The sequence below is a fragment of the Triturus cristatus genome, chromosome 4_1, assembly GCF_964204655.1.
Source record: "Triturus cristatus chromosome 4_1, aTriCri1.1, whole genome shotgun sequence".
In the NCBI taxonomy this organism is placed as follows: Eukaryota; Metazoa; Chordata; class Amphibia; order Caudata; family Salamandridae; genus Triturus; species Triturus cristatus.
The window spans coordinates 798,593,315-798,611,269 of NC_140585.1; positions in this window are offsets into that span (position 1 = coordinate 798,593,315).

The following is a 17,955-nucleotide window of genomic DNA, read 5'->3' on the forward strand; positions in this document are numbered from 1 at the left end:
ACCCATAGGGGACCTGTTGCCCATCACTACTGCCACCCCCAGCCATAGGGGACCTGTTGCCCATCACTACTGCCACCCCCACTCATAGGGCTTATGTTGCCCATCACTACTGCCACCCCCAGCCATAGGGGACCTGTTGCCCATCACTACTGCCACCCCCACTCATAGGGCTTATGTTGCCCAGCACTCCTGCCACCCCACCCATAGGGGACCTGTTGCCCATCACTACTGCCACCCCCACCCATAGGGGACCTGTTGAGCATCACTACTGCCACCCCCAGCCATAGGGAACCTGTTGCCCATCACCCCTGCCACCTCCACTCATAGGGCTTATGTTGCCCAGCACTCCTGCCACCCCCATCCATAGGGGACCTGTTGCCCATCACTACGGCCACCCCCACCCATAGGGGACCTGTTGCCCATCACTACTGCCACCCCCACCCACAGGCGACCTGTTGCCCATCACCGCTGCCACCCCCAGCCATAGGATGGGTGATGCGCCACACATCCATCATACTCCAACATTAGGTATGTCAGCAAAATACATCCCCGCTAACATCATGACAACAGTGTGTAGTCTGTGACAAATGCCCTCAACCGTGATTATGACTTCAAACATACAATGTAACTAATGTGTGACCAACAAATGAGTGTGCCCTACACAAGGCAAGCATCACTATAGCACTGTGTCAATGTAAAAATAACACCCCCTCACTGTGTAGAACAAACGTTAAGTGTGGGCTTCCAAACTGCAGCAGATGTTGAGCATTGTGGTGATAGGGTCTAAACCCCCCCTCATCACAGTGACCAAAAGGTAAGTGTCATCATGGTCAAAGCTGCAAATAACAAACAGCATGTATGATCCCTGCTCCCAACACATTAAACACTTCTGGGGCAAACTAGTGGTTTTGTCCCATTCCCACAGAGATGTGGTGAGGCTAACAGTGCTGTGAAAACATAACACACTCCCAGCCATGTGCAGACAGGCACCATACATGGGGGCTGACAATGCATACAGTGTACAATGACACAAGAGCAGAAGTGACCATCACAAAGCATACACACATCTCGAAAATAGACACACTAATCAAAACAACCTGAGTAGACTGTATGTGTCAGCTCACAAACTCCCATTCCATGCCAGCAATGGCACCTAACAAACCGGGATGAATGTGCACAATGATGTGATATGACTCACAGGGACAGCAGGGAAAATCACAGAAACAGCATCCAGACAAAGGCCCACAACAGCAATAACGCACAAACACAAGCAGGCAACCTCACACTGCACATCTGACACAACATGTGTGTGTGTGTGTCTCAGTATGCCCAGGCAACTACACAACACGTGAGGGGGGCTGAACCACAATGACACAGATGTGGACACAGTGCCATACAAAAGTAAACCATCATTGGGACACCCATAGTGGGCAATCAGGCATTGTGAGATGAGAGGGAGCACAACAGACACATGTGACATAAGCTTGAATGAACACCAACTAACACAGCAAGAGACTGACACACAACAGCACTACCCCCAGTGACCAGACATTGGGGTGACACAAGCATGCATGACACCTCCACTGTGATGACAAAGGCAGATGTCGTACAAACTTGGAAACCCAGATATGTGTCCTGTTCCACAAACGTACATAACACATACACAAACACAAATCACTCAGCATGGCCCCTCATCCATGGACAAACGGGAGCTAGGGGACCATCCATGCAAACATTTACATCAGTCCACCCTCAACACAACACACCCTGAACTGCAACAATGTGCATCTGTGAAGCCCACATGGACAGGTGACATTGCACATGCACCCATGACAAACACAGGAATTTTGGGAGGAACTAAGGTGCACAGACTCATCACACAAGGACAGTTTACAGCCCTGGGGAATGACAGACATACTGCACAGTATGCGGTACATGGCAATGGTGTCAAAGCTCACGTTACCTTCAGAATACCTGCCACAGTCCCAGAAAAATGCAGAAGCCAAGGAAAACCACAAGGCACACATGCTGACACCTGCCAACATTGCAGCCCTGAACCCGACAAGTGGAAGCAGTCACACACACATACACATGTCTCAATCACTAAAAGGTACCACCTAGGGACAACTACATGATATTGCGAATAAACAAGTGCCTTGGGGAGGCCTGACTGTGTCCCATCTGTGTCTGACAACATCATCACCACTCAGAACTGACACATCCCAATGATGATACACCAATTAACAGTAGTGTGTCATGCACCCACACATCTGGTAGCCCATGGCAAAGTAGTGGGATGAACACAGTACCACTGAACAAGCATCAACAACAGGAACATATCAAGGGAACACTGCCTGTGTATGAAAAGGGATGTGGACACACACACATGCTCATACAACACACACCATGGGCCCAGGCTACAACACACTTACTTGAGGGGACCCAACTCCTGTGGAAGCCCAGCTGTGCCAAACATATTCACAGCACGTCTCACTCATGTCAGCAGAACACTTGGTCAGTCAGCCATCAGTTACCACACAATGAAGGCTCTGGTCTCAACAGCCTGGGTACGTGAGTCTCCCCTAAGTCATCTGCACATACTCAAAACATATGTCTAGCAAGTTGCACAGAGGACCCAGTTGCTCCTATACCAATGACGCCCACACCTGTAGGTCCAGTGGTGATGCGCACAAAGTCTGTGAAATTGACAAATTGGACAATGGGAAGCACATCATATGTGCATGGGTGCAAGCCAGAGATGTGACCATGCAAATGAAATGTTCACAGAGATGTCCACAAATAGTTGATCATGACACACCCAGGTAGCTCCAAAGGATGACATGGATACCCACCAGAATAGGATACATATCTCATGGACCACATGGAGTACCTCACATCAACACATCAGTATTCAACATTGGAAACCAAGCATTACAGGTGCAAGGGCATGTTAAACATCATCAACATAATGTACAGCTAAATCAAGTTCACAGGGATAAAGAAAAAAGTGTTATTCAGCATATTAAAGGTTAAACGTTCGTTCAAACAAAGGGCCAATGGCCAGTCCATGTCCAAATGCCAAGGAGTGAACTAGAGTGACTACTGTCACACGTTGCTTGCCTGCACTGCTAAGGACCAGGGTCATCCCCTCGGAGGGGCATACATGGGGGCAGGCCAGGCACCGCAGGGACAGGATCAGGGCACAGCAGAAGGAGGCAGTGAAGAGGTGGTGGATGCAGGCGAGACACTTGCAACTGCAGTGGAGCTGACTGAAGTGGTGGGTGCAGTCACAACTGTGGGGCACAAGTCAGATGGGGTGGGTGCCAGCACAACTCCAGTGGGCAGGTCAGATGGAGTGGATTGGGTCCCCACTGCAGTGCCCAAGTCAGATGGGGTGGTCGTGGACTCCACTGCAGTGCCTACATCCATGGGGGCGGAATGGGGTGCAGGTGAGGTCGGCAGGACAGGGGGGAGACACTGCCCCCACATCAGTGGCACTAACCGTCTGACCAGGTGTGGGGGTGCAAGTGGTAGGGGGGAGGGCCTTAGCATTTTGGGGATGGTGTATCTGTGGGTGGGGGAACCCGGGGCAGTGAGTGGCGGGGGAACCTCTGGAGTGGTGACCTGGGGGATGGAGGACGGAGACTTTGCCTTGGAGCTGCGAGGTGGCGGGGGGGTCTTGCTCTTCTGGCTCCGGGGGGACTTGCGGGTGGGGGTCTCAGTCTGACTGCACCTGGGGGAGGGTGTCCGGGTGTGAGGGGCACTCCCCTCTGTGTGTGGGGACTTCTTCTTCCCCTTGTAATCAGGATCTGCTGGGTCGGTGGGAAAGAGGCCAAGGTCACAGAGGAAGAGCTTCTGGGGAGATGGGATTGCAGGTGAGGCAAGGGAAGGGGGCTGGGAGGGAGAGGTTTCAGAGGACTGCGGAATGGTTGTGGATGACTGTGTGTGTGTCGGCAAACCAGCCCCTGTGAGTGTGGTATCAGTCCCCTGCGCTTGCTTGTGTGCACGTCTAGACCTTGGTTTGGGTGTTTGTGTGCTGTCTGTGTCTGTGGCTCTGTGAGAATGTGCAGGTGTTTGTGTGCTTGGGACAGGTAGGCTGCTAGGAATCGTGGGAGGTGCAGGGGTAGGAGGGGTGCGGGACTGTTGGAGGAGGGACACTGCTGTCATCAGGGAGGAGGCCATGGACTGATTGGTCCTCTGTAGGGCAGACATGCCCGATTAAATGCCCTCCATGAACTACACCAGTTGCGTCAACAGACTTGTGTGTGCATGGAGGACCTTCAGCATCGATGTCTGCCCTACATGAATCTGTCTAAGTAAGTCCACAGACTCCTCACTCAGGGCAGCAGGGGACACGGGGCAGGGGGTGCGGTGCCTGGCACAAAGGAGACATGCTCACAAACACAGGAGCCTACAGGGACCTCTGGGATGGGAGCCAATGGGATGGTGGTGATGGTGGTGGTGGTGGTGGCGGTGGGTGGGACAGCCTGACTAGCTGGGGTTTGGTGGCTGCTGACACCCACCTCCTCAGAGCTGCTGTGGCCCTCAGCTGGGGGTGATGGTGCTGACGACTCCTCTGTGTGGCTCCACTCGCCCTCCGTGCCACTGGGTCCCCCGACTCCTCTCCTTCTGTCCCTGTCAGGCTCTGTGGCTCCTCCTGGTCGGTGGAGCTGTCCCCTCCTGTGGCTGTGGATGTATCTGGATAGGAATAGGAAGTAAGAGAACAACATCAGTCACCTGCACCGACTGCACACACCACAGTGAGTACATCACATCACAGGGCAAGCCTTGGCATCATCAGCTGAACACAGCTCAAAGTGCCAACACTGTTTAGAATAAGCCAATTGTCATTCTCAACATCAACCATGGCACACATATCCCTCCTTGACTTGCACACATACGTCTGTTGCATGTTGGATGCTAATACCCCAATGTGCCGACATGCACCACCCACACATTAGTTGGACATGCAAGTGAACATGTAGGAGTTTGTCACTATACACACAGCACATCTCTTGCTACTGACTCAGTACAGGTGTCCGGATGAAGGGATGGACAGAGACTAATTTCACATGTTTGTGATGCATGCCAGCAACACACACTATGATGTTCTCATGTCCTCATGGGCAATGCCACAATGGGGTGCATGGTGCACACTTGAACACAATGCAGGATCACTCATAGCAAGTTAAATGCCATGGCACTGGGATGCCTGGAAAGTAAGTCAACACTGTCTCCTGTCACAGGGGCAGGGCATCCAGACAACAACAATATGCACTGACTCATAATCCTAGCTCAGGGGTAAAGCTAACTCTGCAGATGACCGATGCACTTGCCCATCCCCTGCAAACAACATATCCAGGACCCAAAAGACCCCACATCATGCAAATCAGACATATGAGTCTCTGCAAACACAACTCCCTGTACATGAACACATCACCGTCTAACATGCATGTAACCCAGCTGCATGAAGGACACAGTTGCATACACCATTGTGCGCTGTCAGATGATCACACACCTATATGTCACACAGGTCTTGTCTCTCACAGTCACATCTCAGATGTCCTGCTGACCCTCTGAATCATGGACGCCCCAGTTGTACGTAACAACAAGCCACACCATAATGACACAGAGGCAGACACCTGAGGGCACAGGTCACTAAGCACAACCTGTAATTTAATACACAGGAGCGGGATTACAGAGTGTTTCTAAATGCCCTTGAGGAGGCATGACTGCCCAAGTCTACATGAAACAGTATTTGCCCCTGGACAGTAGTCAGGTGGCTAAGCAAGTGTGACATACTTGATATACATACTCCTGAGGCCCCAAAATTGGAGTCCCCTGCTGCATGGGTTTGTTTGGAATACCCCAGTCACATGTGGCGAGTCAGACCAGCAATTGGAACACATCTCAAGGGCACACACAGATCACATGTCAGATCTCAGGCAATGGGCAAACAATTGACCCACCCATGAAACACTCAACAGAGTCACGGGAACAGATGCTGTCCGGTAGATGAAGCATAACTGACTGCAGGGACACAGTGCCCTAGTGACACAAGCAACAGACTGTAGGGGCTACACCTGTGGAACAGATGAGGAGGGTGCATCACACAATTGAGGGACCTGAGTATTGGACTACAAGACCTACGTAATGTGGAAGTGTGACCAGGCCAAAAGACTGCAATTAGCATGTCAGACATAGTACACAGATTAGGCATTGACTTTCCTTTGGGATCCAGAGGGGAGACTATCTACTCCACGCAGCCCTGGTGGCAGGTCTCCAGAAGCACTGGAACGCGGGACTATCGGAACCCCAGACGGTTGCAGGATGTCAATATGTGGTCATGGCAGCGGGCACAATTAAGGCCATTACGTGCCTATACCGGAGCCTGACGACAGAACACCTAGCCCCTTTGAACGCTCTAAAGGACAAATGGGAAATGGATATTGGGAAACCTATCCCTGCACTGACGTGGCCCAAGCTACAGAGACGGGCCTGGAAGAGCACACGTAATGCCCGGTTTCAATTGGTGCAGTACTTCACCTTGCATAGGGCATACTTGACGCCAGCTAAATTATTTCAGTATTTCGGGGGCCCTACACCGCAATGCCCTCGGTGTGGGAAGGAGGGGGCTGACTTCAAACACATGTTCTGGTCCTGTGGGTCACTAAGTCGCTACTGGGACGAGGTTATTGATTGCTTAAACCAGGTGACAGGGCGGGACCTGGAGGTGGAACTGGGAATTTGTTTGCTGCTATGGTTTCCCCACACTCCGCGTACAAAAATTACGAGCAAGTTTTGCGATTTAAGGCTAGTTATGGCCAAAAGAGAAATCCCCCTGCACTGGAAATCGAGAGTTGGTCCCAGCTTTGCGAGATGGAGAGCGACTTTCACCAAATGGGCACGTTCAGGCTACAGTTAGCACTGCGGGGGAACGATGAAAAGGCGCTGGATATGGCACGTGCATGGGAGGCACTAGTGGTTGAGCTCCAAGGGTGGGTAACGGATGAAGTAGGGGACGATGATACAGTGGAGCAGCCTGCGGAAGCGCAGTAATAGAGATGTACCAGGTAGAACACAAGCGATGGAACGAGTACACCACTTTTACTTACAGAACTGAGCCTGACTATTGAAGTGGGGAGTAGCCCACAACCAACAACACAGCAACTTAAAAAGAGAGAATCATCCTTATACCTTGTATTATGGCACACTGACATGGGGGTGGGGGGGAGGGTGAATATGCATATAGGAGTGCTGATGGGTACAGACTATCTGGATGACAGCGAATTAGATCATATAACACATTGATTTCCGGAAGTCGGATATGTCCATCAGCATGAGGGTAATTAATGAAAGGTAATTGTAACTGAAAATATGCAATAAAAATTGTTTTTGCAAAAAAAACAGATTAGGCATTGACTTACCCCCTTCCTGCTGCTGTCTGGCCTTCAGCTGCCTATCCAGGTCCAGGAAGACCACTGCCAGTATCCGAAGCATGTGGGAGATCAGGGTCTGGTGTCCGCCCCTCCTGCGTGGAGGTGACAGCTTCAGCTGGACTCTAGCTATTCTCCGTGTCCAGCCCGAAGGTCCTGCCACCTCTTCTGGCAGTTGCGGATCCGGCGCTTGTAGACCCCCACCGAACGAACTGCCCGGGCGATGGTCAGCCATATCTCCTGCTTCTGGTGGGCATCAACCTGTGAGGATGACAAATTTAAAAGTCCATTAACACACATGCCCCAGATTTGTGCTGCACACATTTGGATAAAGATGTCATCATCACAAAGGGAAATGAGTTACACAGGTAGTGCAACCATGGGGAAGGACAAATCACCTGCATGTCTGACATGTTAACAATGCCTGGATAGTTTAAGCTTGCACTAATGCACTTTAGCAGCAGGACACACGTTCATTACATGTACCTACACACTTTGGGGGATGAACGTACTCAGTGGGAATGCTTGCCACTGGTGTACACACTGCTAGTACTGCTAGTCAGACAACATGCATAATTAGGAAGGTAGTGGACTGCACACTCACCTGCTCCCCTGGTTTCCCATAGAGCTTGCTGTACTGTGGAAGGAGCCCGTCCAGCAGGGCCTGGTTCTCCTCCTCAGGGAAGGCTGGGGCCCTCTCCAGAGTACGTGCCATAGCAGGAGCCAGAGGATGCAGAGACTGCAGCAGTGGTAGCAGGGATGTGGTCCAGGAGCATGTAGTGCAGGCAAGTGAGCTCCCTGGGGGCCAGCCAGCCTTACATCTGTGCTGCAGAGGCAGACTCTGTGCCATGTGTCCCCAGTGATAGGTCCAACACAGTTGCATTCTATGAATCTGGCCAATCCATGGAAATGTACGACTCGTACACGCCTTCTGCATCGTTCAAATCTTCACCTTCATGAAACACTTGAAATTGCAACATTGTTGTAGGCATCCAACTGAATTTCCAGTGCACAACTCGTACAATTTTTGAATCCGCATCCATCTCCATGACAGTCCAGAGCCAATGGGTGCGCCCGGCTCGGTCAACTGACTGTACAACGGGTATTTTGAAAATACACACACACCTGTCTCCATACGATTCAATGGCCAAGGCGTGCGCCTGTCTTGGACCATGCCTGCCCAACGCGTATGCATTTTTTTTTTTTTTTAATCTGTTTTTTATTGATTTTACACAACCATTCAAATAAACAACAAAACATGATACGATATCATAATCATACGTGGCATAATGACATACAGTCTCAGACAGCATAGTAGAATACTCAGTTACAGTGTCGAAGCATCATGTGAGTAATTTAACCTTTGCAATTGAATCGACTATTGCAAACCAGTGCGAATGCTTCCAGCTTTTGGTCCCTCATCCAGTGTCCAATACGCGTATGCATGATAGTCACCCGCATCAGACCTCATTGTAGTCAATGACAAAGCGTACGCACGGCTTGGTCATGAACCGTGCAATGCGTACGCATTGTCACCCGCGTCGGACCTCATTGCAGTCAATGACAAAGCGTACGCACGACTCAGTCATGAACCGTGCAATGCGTACGCATTGTCACCCGCGTCGGACCTCATTGCAGTCAATGACAAAGCATACGCACGGCACGGTCATGAATCGTGCAATGCGTACACATGGTCAGCCGCGTCGGACATCATTGCAGTCAATGACAAAGCGTACGCACTGCTCGGTCATGAACTGTGCAATGCTCACGCATTGTCACCGCGTCGGACCTCATTGGTGTGACTATTCGACGAATTGAAGACACAATTACTTGCCAGGGACACCTGTGCACACCTACCACACTACAGCATTGGCCACACAGTGTCCCATGGCATGTAAGGCTGCATTCCCTGGGTGTTTGGGGGGGCCACATTTGGTTTGTTGGGTGGCCCTTTGTGCAGCCACTCCCAGGCTGCGCACGTGTACCACTTTGATGTGCAATTGTACAATAATGGGCATGAGTCACAGACACAGTTTCATGTTGGATATGTTTGGGGCATGTCACATACACCCTGAGTCCAGGGGGTGATGGCATGTACGTCACAGTGAGACCTGTAGCCACAATACTGATGTGCACCCACAGTCTGTGTGCATGTTGTGTCTCAGATGTGTCTGATCAAATGTGCCCAATGGGTGACAGTCTCCACATTCATGTGGTACATGCATCAACCTTGATGGCGTGTGTGTGTCTAAGAGATGTACATGTAGGGCCTGCAGGAACAACAGTGGCCACCACCTGTGGGACTTACACTTGCCTTGTGGTGTGTACGTGATACGCTATGTCCATGCCAGTGTCGATGTGGCAATACAGGGACCCTGGGTTTCTGCATGGCAAAGATCTGTGATGCCTGGGAGACATCAGGCCTCACTTGTCACTGTGGTGTGTGTTTGTAACGTCACAACAGTACATAGGTTGGGTGACACAGCCAGATGATTGGCTATTGCACTACATGGGACTCATGTGGACATGTGGACTTGAGATGTGAGGTGATGGTCATGTAGGTGACATATTTGTCCATGACCAGCAGCACACACCTCAGTACATTGTGTAATGTCATGATCTATCATGTGATATTGAGCCTGGTCATGGCCACATGGGTGGATGAACTGACAATCTTCCTTTGTGCATCTCTGTACTGCAGGGCACCAGCTGTCCATAGACCATTCCCAGGCCTTGCGACCGTGCAGGAACGGGACTGCATCAGACGGTACCGCTTCACCAGGCCACTGATTGAGGAGTTGGTGGAGCGGTTGGTGCCACATCTGCTACCTGGCCGGACATACCCTACAGCACTGACCCCAGAGGTGAAGGTGATGGCAGCCCTGCACTTCTTTGCTACTGGTACCTTCCAGTACACTGTGGCTACTGCTGGTGGTATGTCGCAAACGATGTTTAGTCGGGTGCTATGCGATGTCTTGGAGGGGATGTTGCATTTCCTAGACCTGTACATCAAGTTCCTGAGCCCAGCTGAACTCCCTAAAATAAAGGATGCCTTTTATACACTGGGGAGGATGACGAACGTCATCGGATCTATTGATGGGACACATGTGGCCCTGATACCACCACAGGCACATGAGCAGGCATACCGAACAGGAAGCACTACCACTCCATCAATGCTCTGGTGGTATGTCTTGGTGACATGTCTATCATACATGTGTGTGCACGGTTCCCTGGTTCTGTGCACGATGTCTACATAATGAGGAGTAGTCGCATTGCAACGCTGATGTCACAGATGCCATCTCAGCATGCCTGGCTTGCCGGTGTGTACTGACTGTTTCTCATTGTGTGTGTTTGTCAATGTTGTATTCCGCACTCTTACAAAGCTCAGCTACTTGTTCATTTTTGTGTGTGTAGGTGACTCCAGATACCCCAACATGCCGTGGTTGCAGACACCCCTCCGGAACCCTGTGACACCAGCCGAGATGCGCTACAATGAGGCACATGGTCGGAGCAGGAGGGTGATTGAGCGGACATTCGGCCTCATGAAAAGCCGCTTTCGCTGCCTGGACAAGACCGGAGGGGCCCTCCCATATGAGCCTACAAAAGGTGTGCAAAATAATCCTTGTACGCTGCATGCTACACAACATGGCAGTGCGGAAGAAGGTGCCTCTCATCCAGGATGACGATGACCAACCTCCGGCACCTGTGGAGGATCCCGGCTTGGGCCAAGATGTCAGTGATGATGAGGATGAGGGTGACGTCCGCTCACAGATCATCAACAACTTCTTCACCCGAATGTGAGTTTCCAGGGTTGTTATGTCAATGTATGGAGTTAGCCTGGAATGTGTTTTGGCTGCTCTGTTGCTGAGTGTGTCTGTGTGCCACTTGACTGGGTGCGTGCAGTGATGTGTCCATTCAGGTGGTGTGTACTCAACAATAGGGTAGTACTGCTAACTTGTTTTTGTGTAGGTTTCTTGCGGCATGTTTTGTGCATGTGTATTGCATTTCTCTCCTGTTCTGCTGTGCTTTTGACTGTGTCTTGTGTCTGTCCTTCCCAGGGTACTTTGCCTGTTGTTTGGTCAACACTGACCCCCAACACCCAGAATCCAACACCAGTGTGGAAGTTGTCAATTCCTATCAACTGATGTACCACACATCCCTGGACTTCAATTCTCCAAAACTTTGTGAGCGTGTGTCCACTGTTACGTAGAATTACCTTGCAACTATTCTGGAATAAACATGTTGCTGATGTGTAATGAACCTGTGCTACGCTTTGTTATGTGCGTTGTCTGTCTTCCCACATCTGACCGACATCTACTTACCTCACCTGTGGACTTGTTACCACTGACTGGGGTTGGTGTTGTGTCTGTGCATGCCAATGTGTTTCAGGTCAACATCATTGTGTGGGATGAGTAACATGGCCATGGTGAGTATGTGTTGTGGTGCCATAGTGGTGTGTCTCCCTCACATGTGTCACATCACCATGGCTCACCTATCGTTGGTCACATTGTTGCAGTATTTGGCATGCACTGTGCTGTGTAGCAGATCGACATCTCCATGACACATGACAAGTTGGAATCACAACAGAGGCAAGTATGGTGTACTGGTGAGTTTATTTTCAAACATGTGTGAGGAAAGTGCACAGGATGGTGGGTGATGTACATTGGTTTTGGAATCCAAAGTTCACATTAGAGTTGGATGTGCTGGTAGATGAAATGTCCAGAGTAAAGTCCACAGTCATCTGCTACATTGGCCCAACATGAACCCTCCATGTCATGTGGGCGACTTGTGTGCGATTGGACAAGGTGAACGGGTTGCGCACAAAGAACATTGTCCAGAACAGGTTTAGAGGCCCTGGGGTATGTGCTGGGACATCTGCCTCTCACATGTCCTTCTTCGGACAACCCCTCTTCTTCCTGGGAGGGGATCCTCAGGTGCAGGCCTCTGCGGTGCAGGGGACTCTCCGCCAGAGTCCTCCTCCCTCCCTGTGGCTCTGGCAGATGGTGTTGCAACAGATGTTGTGGCCACACAGGGAGGTGTGGACAGGTTTGTGTTGATCTGGCGGAGGCATTGGAGTATGTCCCGATGCACCACAGTAAGGGCATCCCACTTGGCCTCCATGCGGGCATGGTGGTCAGCCTGCTCCTGTTGCATGTCCTTCAGGATCCCCCACTACCAAATCCTCCGGTGCTATCCTGGTACGCATCTATGATGCGTGCCCGTTGGGGGTCATCATGCAGTCCAGACCCCTCTGCAAGGCGCGCCCTCTGCCTCCCACTCCTCCCGGCACCCCTATCCACACGGGCAGGACCAGCGGCGGGACACACAGGTGACACTGGGACCCCTTGGGTGGTGTTGCTGGTGGTGTTTGCTGTAGCTTCCGGGGGGTCCTGTGTCCCTGTGCTGTGAGTGTTCAGTGGCCTTGGTCTGTCCACGTTGGCGGGGGTGCCCTGTCGGTTTCCAGATGCTGGAGGCGTGGGTACAGGGGGTGCAGATGTTGATGCTGCTGGTGCTGCATGATGACTCACACCGGAGGGGCCAGGTTGGTTGTCGTCATGCGAAGAGAACAGAGACAGAGTCAAACCAGAGAGCTCAGTGTCCGCCAGAGTCTGGGACTGGGAATCCTCTTCATTTGGTGCTGGGTGCCCAGCACCACCTGTGTTTGGAAGAGACATACGATGTGAGTTATGTTTCTACATGCATCGATGGTTCACAAACATGACATTTTCTACTTTACGAACAGATGCCTGCCTGCACACTGCTTTTTCCCAGCTTGTCATGGGCAGAGTTTGATATTGTTGTTGCCCAGTTCCCAGCATTGCCTTGTGCTCCCCACAACAGAGCCCAGTGTCAGACATCCTGTCAGTCCCTTCCCACTCCCTGTGAGGTGAGCATGGTTAAGTGTGAGCTTGCTGGGCCATATGGGTGGGTGTAGATTGTCTGTGACTGCGACTCCCATCATACTCTTGGCTACACCCCCCTTCCCAGCATGCCCATACTTCCTCCCTCTTGACTCTGCTTCCCTGTGAGGGGGTGTGACAGCAATGGCAAGATGGCTGACTGTGAAGTCCTGGTGTTTGTTGGTGCCCAGTTCCCAGCATGGCCTTGTGCTCCCCACAACAGAGCCCAGTGTCAGACATCCTGTCAGTCCCTTCCCACTCCCTGTGGGGGCGAGTATCGTTCATTGAGAACTTGCTGGGCCATGTGGGTGGGTGTAGATTGTCTGTGACTGCGACTCCCATCATACTCTTGGCTACACCCCCCTTCCCAGCATGCCCATACTTCCTCCCTCTTGACTCTGCTTCCCTGTGAGGGGGTGTGACAGCAATGGCAAGATGGCTGAATGTGAAATCCTGGTGTTTATTTGGCTTCACACAGCAGCACCCAGTACGGTGTATCTTTTGCTGATATTTCACAGAGGTGTGGGTCAATGCATTCTACCCGGTGAGTTGTGTGGAGTTTGTGTTGAGGGGTGTGTGTGTCTCCACATGCTGGTAAGTATGGTCAGAGCTGTCAGTCCTCCTTCCCACCCGGCCAGACATCCCACCATGAAACATGTTTCCATTGTTGGGTGTGCAAGTTGTCTGTCAGGATGTCAGTCAGTGGTGTCCTGCTTCTAATTTGCGCACATGCCCTACCAGGGCCTTGTGCTCCCCACAGCAGGAGCAAGTGTCAGCCATCTTGTCAGTCATTTTCCACTCCCTGTGATGTGGGCATGTTTCAGAGAGGTCTTGATGGGCCAATCAGGAGGGGGAGCATTATCTGTGACTACAGGCCCAGTCATGCTTTTGGATACACTCACTTCACCTGCATCCCCACTATTCCTTCCTGTCAGTCAGCTGCTCTGTGAGGTAGTGTGTTTGTGGTGGAAAACTGTCTGGCAGTGTCGATTTAGCTTTGTGCCACTGCCTTGCTCTATTTGTTTGTAGGTTGGTGCATGTCATGACACAGTTCCAAGTCACTATGAGATGGCAGGTATTGTGTTTGTTTGACTGGCATACACATCTTGGGATGATTATCTATTGGTTAGTGTAGCTTTGCTTGCGGTGCATGATTTTGCTGTCCCCTTGCCACACAATCTTGGGTATGTTGTTTGTGTACTCACCAGGCTCTGGTACGTCTGTTAGCCCATGGACGCTCTCTGGTGGTAGGATGTCCTGCACCTTCTCCTCCCAGGTCCTGAAGTAGACTGGTTTGGCAGGAGGGCCACCGCCGGTGCACTGACTCAGGGCGTGATCTTTTTCGATGAGTTTCTTGACCCTCCTGCACACGTCCTACCACCTGTTCTGGATATCGTCCTTTGTGCGCCTTGCTGGTGCTTGAGCATTCACCTTGTCCACAATCCTCGCCCACATCTTGGTTTTCTGTGACATGGGGTTCCTTTGGACCAATGTACCAAACAAATGTGGCTCTACTCTGATGATCTCGTCTACCAGCACTTCTAACTCACTATCTGTGAACTTTGGATTCTTCTTTGGGGGCATGATGATGGGTGGTGGTGAGGGATGTGTGTGTGTGAGGGTGCAAGTGAGGGTGGGTTGGTGTTGGTTTTGCTGACTGTATGTGTGTGTGCTTTTGGATGAGGTGCTGATGGTGTGTGGGTTGTGTGATGGGTGCGTTGTGAGTGTGTCTGTGTTTGCTGTGTAATGGTGTTTGCTTCTGGCTGTGTCTCCTGTTTGCAAGGGATGATGGTAGTGATTGTAGTCCTTTATATAGTTGGAGTTGTGGGTGTGTCTTTGTCCCAGGTTTTTTGTATTTGATATTTATTGACTTTGTCATTGCTTGTTTGCTCCTTTTTCTGTCTTTTTTCCTTTGGGTTTTGTAGGCATGAAGGAGACATTCATCTGACGGATACAGACGCTGATGTTGTCTCGTGCGGGCTTCTCCGCCTCGTTCATACTGCCTATCTTCTGTGTTTCATACACGTCGGTCGCGAAGGTCTCTATTGCTTGTAGGCCCGGTTGTCTGTGCGTGTCAGTCGTGCGGCTTGGTCTCCGTGCAAATCGGTCTAGTTTTACATGCATTGCATCGTACTGCGCGGATTGGACATCACAGGTACTGGTCGGTTGGGTTCATTCCGGGTTTGTGTCGGTCGGTGAAAATCGCGTCGGTTTTCCGGCCAGTTCACTATTTTCCCTACGGCTCGGTCGTACGACTTGTATTCCGTATGTGTCGGTTGTAATTCACACGCGTTGCATCGTACTGCACAAGTCGTACGGCGCTGGTCTCTGTCGGTCGGTATCCGGTCCGGCTCAGTGTCGGTTGGTTCGTTTTGCGGCCGGAATCGGAATCGGCCCCAAAATGTAAAGAAAATAATTAATTGTTCCATTTCTAAGAAGGGTTTGGGGTGACTTACCCTCAAAATAAATACAGTAAACAGAATAAAACGTTTAAAAAAAATATTAATTAACAAGGTAAGAATAATATTTTATTATAATTATCTTTTAGGAGCAGGATGGGATGGTTTAGGGGCAGTGTATTAAAATTGATACTGGAATATTACAATTACTAATTCATTCAAAGAAATAATAAGTAAAAGGGAGCCCTGTGGTTGGGGGATTGCCTCCCCTTACATTTTAAATGAAAAAAATATTAAGTATTAATATTAAAATCATAAATAAAGGTTTAATCTGCAAAAATGAATAAATGAAAAAATGAAACAATAACTTAAAAAAACTATAGTTAACATTTGTTTGATTTTTTTAACTATTTTTTTAAACATAATTATCTTTTAGGTTTAGGCTCCTAGGGTTTAATTGGAAATAGATTGGGAGTGTATTAGATCAATAAATTAATACTGGTTGATTATAATTACTAATTCATTAAAAACATTTTTTCAAAACAGGGCATTAGTGAGGTTTACTCATTAAAATGTCAATGGCAAACAACATTGTGTATTCGTGATAAAAAATTAATAAAGGGACAGAAGGGGTTTAATCCCTTAAAATAAATGAAGAAATAAATCAATAACTTAAACAATACGTTTTTTAATTATTTTGCAAAAATATTTATCTATTAGTTGACAGATCTTAGGGCTTTACTGTAAATAGGAGAGTGTATTAATATTTGTAGTTACCTTTAATTTCTTTTTTATTTACCAGTTTTAATATTTTTGACATTTATGAAAATAATGACAATTTAATAAACAATTTAAACATACCAAAAATAAAGACTTATTTATTATGTGAATAAATGAAATTTTATTAAATATGTACTCCTCATAAAGTACAAATGTTGTTATAAATACATTTAATAAAACAAATACTTTCAAAAATGTTTTAAAAGATTCAAATACAATAATTAAAAAGTTTTTAAAAATAATTTCCTATGCTTTTCCTTTATAATCTGTGGGATAAATTGTCTTTTTAGTTTCATAACCTCAGACATTTTGTTTTACATTAATGTGGTCACGGGAGACTATGCACTCCACAAGCCAATTTAGGGAAGAATATTTTTTCACATTTGTATTCTTATTTTCAAATAATGGTAGTAGAGTTTTGATTTGAAAAGTGAGCACATACATTTACAGAAATGCAACTTTTGCCTTTTTTTAAATTAGATCTTTTTAGTTAACAAAGGATTGTGGTGTGAAAAGATTTTGCTTGTAGAAAAAGTTTTCAATATTGTTTACATTTATTGTAGACAAGAAAGTAAATGAAAGTTAAAAATATTAGCAAATATTTTCCCTATATTTTCCTTATATTCCACACTCTCGATCGTGGCAAATTGTTGTTCATTCATATGGGGTTTTTTTAAACACAGGGCTGAAGACTATTTGAAAAACATTGGTTTGTCTCATTTCTTGGAAACTTTGCTCTTTTTTCAACATTTTCAGGAAATGATGGACTAATGATTGGGCTTTATAACTGAGGAGAAAGAGTTGTGCCAGCCTTAGTAGTTCTTTCACCCCCTCTAAACAGGTCGAGAAGAAGTACCACCATTGAAATCTATAATGTGGAAGCTATGTGCATCCTGTCCTTTTCAGTTGTCCAATCCAGTTTTGTTCAAAATAATTTGCAGATGGGGCAAATTTTTCCTTATGTTGGGGAAAATAGTTAGATTGAATAATTTCTGTGTAGAATATGCATGCATGTTCACAGGGTAAAAAACAATTGTAGTTTTTTTTTAAATGTTGAATTACAATTGACAGTCTGACATATAATCGCCTGCTAGTATTTTACATGAAATTGCTTGTGAAAAATGAAAAAAACATTCTTGAATATGGCTATTTTGGTACAATTAGGTTAATATTGAAATTATAGCCAATTAAAAATCAATTATGATATTTGCAGGACTTTTGTTGATGGTTTTATCTTTTTGATGGAAATTCAAAGTGGTTAGATGATTCCTTGTAAAGGAGTGAATTCTTGGTTGGTGGTATAGTATTGTGGTTAACGGGAGTATGAATAGTATATAGTCTGTTGAATGGATGGGTGTTGTTTTGAATGCCCCATCCATCATCCAAGTATTACTATTCTCATATGTTAAAAGGTTGTGTACAGGTCCACATATTAGTATC